The sequence below is a fragment of the Myodes glareolus genome, chromosome X (assembly GCF_982192425.1).
Source record: "Myodes glareolus chromosome X, mMyoGla1.1, whole genome shotgun sequence".
In the NCBI taxonomy this organism is placed as follows: Eukaryota; Metazoa; Chordata; class Mammalia; order Rodentia; family Cricetidae; genus Myodes; species Myodes glareolus.
The window spans coordinates 142,610,976-142,620,990 of NC_142053.1; the positions used below are offsets into that span (position 1 = coordinate 142,610,976).

The 10,015-nt window shown below is 37.4% G+C and overlaps 1 non-coding gene across 1 annotated transcript; it reads left to right on the forward strand.

The window, feature by feature from the left end:
- The first annotated feature begins 9,663 nt into the window (after positions 1-9,663).
- On the forward strand, positions 9,664-9,769 carry LOC125418012 (U6 spliceosomal RNA). Its single transcript, XR_007237298.1, has one exon. It is a non-coding gene; the product is annotated as a U6 spliceosomal RNA (small nuclear RNA).
- Positions 9,770-10,015: the final 246 nt, after the last annotated feature.

Sequence of the window (10,015 nt, forward strand, 5' to 3'; positions counted from 1 at the left end):
ACCAAGAATTTTTAAAAGCTTCATCTTAAAGGCTCATTCAGAGGATCTTTCTAGGCAAAAGGTGAGTTAAAGTTTCTGAAAATAGCAGTGTAATGAAGTTTGGACAGAAGGCTTCTTTCCTTCCTGGTAAACCTTTCTCTAGTTGCCATGGGCATGCATGATTGGGGTCATCTGTGTCAAATTTTTTTCTCTGCTGATTTGCTGTGAATAAGTGCTTCTAAAAACCTCTGAAAGGCAAATGCCAGTGGGAGGCAGTTTCCATGGTGACTTCAGAGTTTGTATTATTGTTTTTAGACATCATAAATATGGGAGTTGATTTTTCTTGTTGCTATGAATGTCTTACATATGATTTTCTATGTAAGGGCCATAGGGCAGAAGTTGAGGAGGGTGTGGTCAGTATACTGGTCTGAGTATCCTGTGGTGTTCATTTAGTATCATTGTCTCTCAGGCTGATGTGCCTAACTGCATTATTTGGTGCTGAATCTGATTCTGAGCAGTCATACAGTCCAGATAGCCAGACAAGCATATCAAGAGAGTTCTGTAGGCAGCAAATGCAAATTGGGTGGGGGAGGGCCTTGTCATCACAAGCAAATGAAAGCTGATAGAGTATCTTAATAAAGCAGAAAAGACATTATTTGTCAATTTCTAGCAGACAAACTCATTCCTTCTGTAACTTAAACTATGTTTTGTTGCTGCTGTTTGCTTGTTTGATTAGTTGGCTTTGTTTGCTTGTTTGTTTTGTTTTTGCTTTTTAAGACACTGTCTCACTCTATAGCCCAAGCTGATTTAAACTATGTAATGTTTAGTATAAGAAGAGGAAGAAGTCGTTGCTTCCTTCATGGTCAAAACTGAGTTCATTTGCCCTTAGCATGGTAAAGGGCATATCCATTAATGTTAAGACAGTGAGAGACTACAGTATCTCTATGCCTTCCTTTACATTATCACAGGGTCTCCCAGGTAATATAGCACATGGGATTTAAATTTTTACATTTTCCTTGAAACTATAGTAAATAGTTTAATCTTGCCCAAAGAGAGGGCTGTCCTTTGCCCTAACTCTTACAACTCTCTAAGCCCCTAAAATATCTTGTCTGCTAAAAAAATTTTCATTTGACCAAGCTATACCACTCTTTAGCATTTACCCAGAGAGCTGCAAGTCATCACAGGGGTCCTTGCACATATGTGTTCACTGCAGCACTAGTCCCAAGAGTGAAGTTATGGAACCAATCTGGGTATGCAACAACACATAAACGGATAAAGAAAGTGTGCTTTCTGTCCTCACGGTGGAATTTGTTCCAGCCATAAAGAAAAACAAAACTGTATTGTTTGTAGGAATATGTATACAACTGGATAAAGATGATCATATTAAGTGAATTAACCCAGTTTCAGAAAGATAAATTGTGTGTGTGTGTGTGTGTGTGTGTGTGTGTGTGTGTGTGTGTGTGATGAAATTGTTCAGGCAAGGAAAGGGAGTCTTTGGTGGGGGATAGAAAGGGGACTGGGGGATATACTCAATGTACATCCTTGTGTGAAATGTCTTTGTGACTAGGAAGATGGCTGAGTGAGGAAAGTGCTTGCCATGCAAGCAAAAGGATCTGACTTTGACCCCTGGAATCTGTCTTTTTGATTGGTTATGTTGCCATAGTTTGTTATGTTGCCATGTGCTTATAATCACAAAGCTGGGGAGATCTCCATAGGGAGATCCCTGGAGCTCATTGACCAGCCAGTCTTGCATACTTGGAGAGATCCAGGTCTGTGAGAAATCCAGTCTCAAGCTTGTAACGACCCCTGGGGCTCAGATGACCCTCCATTGTTATCGTGAACTGAGATAGACTGAGCCTCTCTATGAACCTTCTCTTTTACCCCTATGCTCATTCAATCATTAGGTGTACATTATATTCAGTGAGTGTGTGATCTTTGGGAAAGAAGCATCAGTCAGTTAAGGAAAACCTGGGGAGGGACACAGCTGTGAAGCAGCAGCAGGCACCACTCCTGGCAGTTAGGGAAATGAGTATCTCTGGCATAAAGAAAGGATCTGGATGTGGTACCAGACTATTTGCGGCACCTCTCTTTTTAATTTTCTAATCTTGGGGCCTGAGCCAACTTAACTGGCTCTTGTTTTTGTGAGACGATGGCCATAAAAGATGATGTATGTGAGTCTCTTACTTCTAAGACCACATGTAAAATTATATGCCCCTAAAAAGTGAAATACTTGAGCAAAGTCTCTTTCAATTTGCCTCTCTACCCTTAGTTGAGATGGAAAAGAAATAATAGATTTTGATTCAAGCAAGGACAGAGAAATAGAAAGTGAAGATGATAAGCCTCATTCCAGTTGGAGCAGAGTTGAAATGACTATAAGACACTCCTGAAACTGGGGTGTGTGTTTATGGAGAGAGCAGTCTGGAATTTTGGGAGAAGTTCAAAGGCAGCAGATGCTGTCAATGCCCTATCAATAGCCTCACTGTTAGGGCTGTTTCCTCTATACCGTTCCCTGTGCCTTTATGACTGAGGGTGCTTTTGAGGAGTCCAAAAGTACTAAAGCCACCATGCCTTAGGAATACCCTACTATCCTATTGCTCAGAAGTGGGAAGATACATACCCCAGCCTCCTTGACCTTCACAGTACTGTTTTTGTTTAGTTTTATCTTGGTTTTTGGTTTTCAAGACAGTTTCTCTGTGTAGCTCTGACTGTCCTAGAACTTGCTCTGCAGTCCAGGCTGGCCTTGATCTCAGAGATCTGCCTTCCTCTGACTCCTGAGTGCTGAATTAAAGGCGAGTGCCACCATACCTGGCTACTGTGCTATTTTAAAGTGTGTCTTTTTTAAAAAATTGGGGGTTCCTTATTTGTTATTGATCGATTGATTTTGAAACTCAGTCTTACTCTGAGCCCAGGTTGACCTTAATTTCATGGTAATCCACTGCCTTCATCTCCTGAGTGCTAAGATCACAGACTTGAGCCACTATATTGTATTGAGCCTTCACAGGCTTCCCTGTAGGATATTGTTATTGGGGGCATGACCTTGAAGGTATTACTGTCATCCAGGCTCCCTCCTGTCTCTTTCTTTGCCTTCTGGGCACCAAAGGATGAACATATTTACTGTACAATGTGTTTCTCATGATGTTTTGTCTCACAATTATGTTCAAAAGTAATGGAGCTAATGGATATGATTCAAATTCTTTGAAACCATGAGTCAAAATAAACCAATCTTCTTATTGTTTCTCTCAGATATTTTGACACAACAAAGGGATAATAACACACTTTTCAAATAAATTATCTACACTCAAATCCTTAATTCAAGGTTGACTTTTAGTGGAAGCTGGGGGTAAGATGCAAACTAAAAACATCCTGTAAGCACTTATTTTATGACCTGAATCCATAAGATTTCTTGATGCTACTAGAACTTGGTCCTCTCCCTTGCCTCATTTAAAACATTTCTCTTGATCCCTAGCATACTTAAGATAAAGTTCAAACAACTTATAGTCTATGAGATGTTATATCTGTGGTGGTTTGAAAGAAAATGGCCCCCAAAGGAAATGGCACTATTAGGAAGTATGGTCTTGTTGAAGTATGTGTAGTCTTGTTGAAGAACATGTGTCACTGTGGGGATGGGCTTTGCTGTCTCCTGTGCTCAAAGCTACTCCCAGTCTATTTCCTGTTACCTTTTAATCAAGATGCAGCTAGCACCACGTCTGCCTACATGCTAACATGCTCCCTGCCGTGATGATAATGAACCGAACCTGTGAAACTGTAAGCCACCACCTCAATTAAATGTTTTCTTAATGAGTTGTCATACTCACGATGTCTTTTCACAGCAATAAAACCCTAAGACAATATCTTTTATGTATCCGTTCTCTTTGTTTTTAAAATTGATTTTGTGTGTATTCCTGATTGTATGTATGTGTTCAGCAGAGTATAGTAAGATAGTATTAGAATCCTAGCACACTGAAGGACTATGAATAAAAGCCCAGGCTATCCAACACAGCAAGTAAGACCTTATCTTAAAAGCCAAAGCAGACAAAAGAGCAGTCTGTCTTCCAGTAACAAACAAAGTGTTTAACACATGAAAATTAATTAATAAGGACGAATCTGATGAGCTCTCCAATAGGATTTTTGAATGGAAAACTATAAAAAGTGATTATAGTATAAACTCAACTATATCTTTAAAACTCATATGGATTTTTATGTTTTATTCAGTAGTCTATATTTTAGTATGAAAATGCTTTAAAACTAGAGAAAAAAATATGCAATTCCTCTCCTGCTTCCTACTTATATTGTTAACTAATGGGCAAGATGTTGCTTACTTGAGTTTGTTTTGGTTTTGTTGCTGTTGTTTTAATTGTGCTGAACAGAAATAGGCAGAAATTGCTTAGAAGTATAGAAATTTCACTACTGAGCAACTTTACCCTCACTCCCCTATACATTCCATCCTTTACCTCCACTTCTTTCCCCTTCCCTTCTCTTCCTTTCTCTTCCTTCTTTGTCCTTCTCTCTCCTCCACTTTCATTCCCTTCCAGCTTACTTTTTTTGTTGCTGTTTTTTGAGACATGGTTTCTCAGTGTGTCCTGGAACTAGCTCTTGTAGACCAGACTGACCTTGAACTCACAGAGATCTGCCTGTCTCTGCCTCTCAAGTGCTGGGATTAAAGATGTGTGTCACCACTGCCCAGCTTTCAAATTACTTTTACTTGATCCCTCCTTAGTGAATGATTTAGTTATAGGACCTTTCAGAACAATATTCCACATGACTTCTCCTTATCTTATGTTCTATCATAATCATATTAAGGATAGTATAAACATGCACATATTAGTTTAATCTTTTTCAATTATCTTTCTAAGAAATTAAAATTAAAATAAAGATTTATTTATTATTTTATTTTTGTTGTTCTTTGTGTAAATCCAAATTACTTTGTATTAACTATTTGTTGTATAGATTCAAGATGGATCAGCAGGTATTTGCACATGGTCCTAGAAACCTGAGTTTGATACTCAGATTCCATAAGGTGGTGGAAGATGATGGTTTCCTGAAAGAATTGTCCCTCAGCCTCCATATGCATGCCCCTGTCAATCTCTCTTCTCTCTCTCTCTCTCTCTCTCTCTCTCTCTCTCTCTCTCTCACACACACACACACACACACACACATACATCACAAGTAAATTAATTAAAAATATTGTAAATACATTGGTCTAATGTCTTCAGTCTTTGATATTTTCTTGTAGGCGGCAACTGCTCATCTGTTTCCCAGCCACCCAGACACAAATAATAATACAGAAACTATGTTAATTACAATACTGTTTGTCCAATAGTTTAGGAATATTTTTAGCTAACTCTTACATCTTAAATTAACCCATTTACCTTAATCTGTGCATTGCCACGAGGCTATGGCCTACCGGTAAAGTTCTGGCTGGTGGTTGGCGTCTTTCTCCTTCGACAGCTACATGGCATCTCCCTGACTCTGCCTACTTTCTCTCTATATCTCTGCTCAGATTTCCCACTTGGTTTTAATCTACTAAGCCATTGGTTGAAACAGCTTTTTTTTTTTTTTAAATAACCAATGATAATAAAATAAATTCCTGGCACACAGAGGGGAATGCCACATCATCTTCTAATTTGATTTTAATTCTTTTCTTTATTTCTATATATAAAATGTTCCTTCCACACCATGTCTTTCTTTAAGAGTCTGCTATTTGATTTCTATAGTTTGAATGTGACAAGCTTAGAATTTGTTTCTTTTTGTCTTTTCTTATTTTGCTTGAGGTTCTCTGGGTTTCATAAATATGAGTTTTTGCATCAGTCATTAAGCTGAAAAATACTTAGATATAGTTTCTTTTCTCTCTTATGTCCTTTGGAATTGGTTTCAATTCTACACGCAACAAAATATATGATCTCACAGTTTTTATGTATTGTTTTCTCACATTTTTTCCCTATTTGTGTTGCAGTATGAGTAATTTTTATTGATCCATCCTCAAGTTCATGAATTCTCTTCATGGTTATGTTAATTGTACTGTTGAGCCCAGAAAAATCATTTTCATTTAAGATCACAATGTCTACTTTTTCAAAAAGAATTTTTATTGTTTATTTTTATTTATGTGTACATATGTGTGCATGCTTGCCTATATGTGCATCACATACTTGCAGATGTTCATGGAAGCCAGAAGACAATGTCAGATTCCCTAGAACTGGATTCACAAAAAGTTGTGAGTCACTTCATGTAGGTGTTGGGAAGTGAACCAAAGTCCTCTGCAAAAAGATCTCTTAATTGCTAAGCCATTTCCCCAGGCCCTTCAGGAATATTATCTCAATAGTATTATTTATTTCAGTTTTCTCTGCTATATTGCCCACTCAGCTGTATATGCTAGATACTGTTTCTGGCATGTTTGACATATCAATCATAGTTATTTTGAATACCCAATCAGATCGTTCGAACATTTTATACCTTATCTGAGTCTGGTAATGATGATTACTTAACCTCCTAGTAGTGTGTTGTTTTCCTCACTTTTTGTGTACTCTGCAATATTTCTTGACAGCTGCACATGTGGTGTAGGACAGCACAAAGTTAAGTAAATAGATTTTCTGTGTGGAAATGGGTGCGCTTTCCTTTTTCTAGGTCGTTATCTAGTTCATGGTCTTCCAATAATCTTGTTAGGCGCTGGGCTCGTTTCAAGCCTTTGTTGTTGCTATGGTTACCCTCACTACACAAAGATTTAAAACTCCCATTCAGATACTTTGCTTGTAGGGCAGATGAGGGGCATGATTAATAGAGCAGAGTCTATTTGATTCTAGGTATAATACTTTGCACTGTTCCTCAGAAAGGTTTCTCAGATTTTTTTTTCAGTTTTCTTTCTTTGCAGTATTATATCATTAATTGTTAGAAGTTCCTTAGTTTTTTATTTGCGCACATGGTGGCTTCTTATTCAGATTTAACGCTTTTTTATTTTTATTAGTGCCTATAGAATTCCATAAAATGCATTTTAACCACAGTCATACCTCCCTTGACTCATCCCAAAACCACCTCCACTTTCTTACATACCCAACTTTGTTTTTTTTTTTTAACATCTTAACCCATCAAATACAATTTGTGCTACCCATGTGGTCTTTGAAGTATGGCCCTCCACTGGAACCTAGTTAACCGACCATGGGCCACAACCTTAAATGAAATTGACTCTTCTTTGCTCAGCCCAAAGGAAAAAAATGCTTCCTTGCTATCAACTGTAGATAGGTCTTAGCTATGGGTCAGACTTCGTGCCCATCTCCCCTCTCCATGTTGGGTGTTTTCTGGATTGAGTTTACACAGGTCTTGTACATGCTGGCTCAACTGCTATGAATTAATATGTGCAGCTTCCATGCTGTGTCCAGAAAACACTCTTTCATTATCATCAACCACCTATGGCTCTAACACTCTTTTCTCTCCTCTTCCAAAATGACCCCTGAACTTTGGGAGAAAGGGTTATAGTATAGTCCCAATTAAGCCTAAGCATTTTCCAGTTCCTTATTCTCTGGACCTTGACCAGTTATAATTCTCTGTGCTAATCTCCATCTGCTGTAAAAAGAAACTTCTTTGATGAAGAGTGAGAAATATACTAATCTCTGGGAATAATGATAAGCCAGTAGGAGTCAGTTTAATGGTTTCCCTTTAGCAGGAAAGGGAAACCGTTTAGGCTCTTCTTTAGGTTGATTGCCTAACTATTTACAAGTTCTTGCATCCAATATTGGTCATGTGTGGATTTCAGTTGTGGAATGGAGCTTAAATTCAGTCAGAAAACAGTTAGTTACTCCCATATTTGGGTCACTATTGCACCAGTTGTTATGTCTTCTCAGGCCAATCGTTATTGTAGCTCAGAGTTAACAGCTGGGTGAGATTGCTAATTACTTTGTTCCTCTGGTAGCACACATAGAACTTTTTAGCACTGTGGTAGCTAGCCAGTAAGAAAAAAGTTTCCAGATGAAGCTTCCATCATTTCTCTGGGTTTCAGAGTTGTGGCCTTTTGCCTTACCCCTTCACTTGCTTCAGTTATAGACTCAACTCCTTTCCAGTGTGGATACTCTTTGAGGAACTTATATCCAGATAAAGAAATTATTAACCGAGTAAAAGTTCATCTTGGTATCAAATATGTATAATCCCAGCACTGAGGAAGCCAACGTAGAGGAACTGACAAGTGTGGGATATACAGTGAGAAGGTGGCAGGTTTTTTTTTTTTAACTTTAAAAATAAGTTGAAGCCAGGTTTAGTGTTGTACACTATAATCCCAGTGCTTGGGAAGCTGAGGCGGGAGGATTGTGAATTCAAGGATACATAATAAAATATAATCCTGAAAATAATGGCACTCACCACTCCAAAATAATGAGGTCAGGAAGACAGACAATAGTGTAACTAAAATTTCATTTAGTAACACAACTTATGAACATCACAACTTAGTCTCACAATATTCCATACAGTATCAGTGATTTCCTATGGTGATCACACCAGTGACTGAGAGCCATGGTTTGCTACATCATTGCAAGCAAGCATCAGACTACATGTTACTGGGCTAGGAAAATGTCTGATTAGAAATTAAAACTTAAGCTATGATTTCACCTGAAAATATACCACACAATCATAAAACTGAAAAATTATAAATCAAACTATTGTATTTCAGAGACTCTTTCTATGAACTGGCAGATTTATTTACAAGTTTTATAGATTTCATTCTCTGTTTATCCTTCCTTTATCCAGCTTTTGCTGTTCAGTGTTATATCACGAGGTTTATTCATGAGAATCAATGTAACTATACTTCATTCATTTTCATGCCACACAGCATTACATTTGATGATTAGGCTAAATTTATCTATATTTCTTTGCTTCCCAATTTTTCAATGCTGTGAAAAGTGCTGGGAAAACTGACACTGTTGCTTCTTTGTTTATTTGTTTGACATTTTCTCTAGTGTGCTTTCCTGTAAATGGAATTGCTGGGTTGATGTGTTTCCCCATTGTCCACTTTATCAAATATTTCCAGATTGAACTGAGTGGTGATATTAGTTCAAATTCTTTACCAGAGTATGAGAATTCCTTTATACCATAGCCTCAAAAATTTAGTTTTCTCAAATTTAAAGTTTTTAGAACATGTTTAGTCTCAAGAAAACAGTCATTTTATGAATATGTTCTGGGTTTTATATAGGCACTCATGGTTTTATGACAAACAATTTATAGACTGAACCATCTCCCCAGTCCTAATAGTTATTTTAAAAAATTCAGCTGAATTTGTCTATTCATTATAATTATAACTAATAATAAATAATGACAATCAATATGATTTTATTAAAAACTTTATTACTTGTAGTATATGCAACTCAGTTTTTCCTTCATATTTTCTCTTGGATATTTTTAGCTTTTGGATTTTTTATATAATTTTTAGAATCAGTTCTACTAGTTCTACATTAAAAGTGTGCTGGGAAGCCGAGCAGTGGTAGCGCACACCTTTAATTCCAGCACTTGGGAGGCAGAGGCAGGTGGGTTTTTGTGAGTTTGAGGCCAATCTGGTCTACAAGAGCTAGTTCCAGGAGAGGCTCCAAAGCTACAGAGAAACCCTGCCTCAAAAAAACAAATAAAAAAATTGTGCTGGGATTAGGAGTAGAATTATCTTCAATGTATAACATTTTAAAAGAGACTAACTTATTTTAAAACACTGTGCCTGTGCTTGCATTGGAAGTACATATACTGAAATTGGAACAATACTGAGAAGAGTAACATGCCTCTGGGAAAAGATGACATGAAGATTAGTGAAGTGGTCCATGTTGCTTTGCCATTCTAAACAACCTAAATATCCTTAACAGATGAACAGATAATGAAAGTACAGTACATACACACAATAGAATACTATTCAGCTGTAAAGAAGAAGGAATCATGAAATTTGCAAATAAGTGTGGTTCTTACCCTGTTCCAAGGAGCTTCTCTTTTCAACAAATGGAGATCATTACAGAAAACCAGCAAAGGTCATGATTCTGAGATCAACTAGCTATAGGGTTCCAGTCTTAATGGATGCATC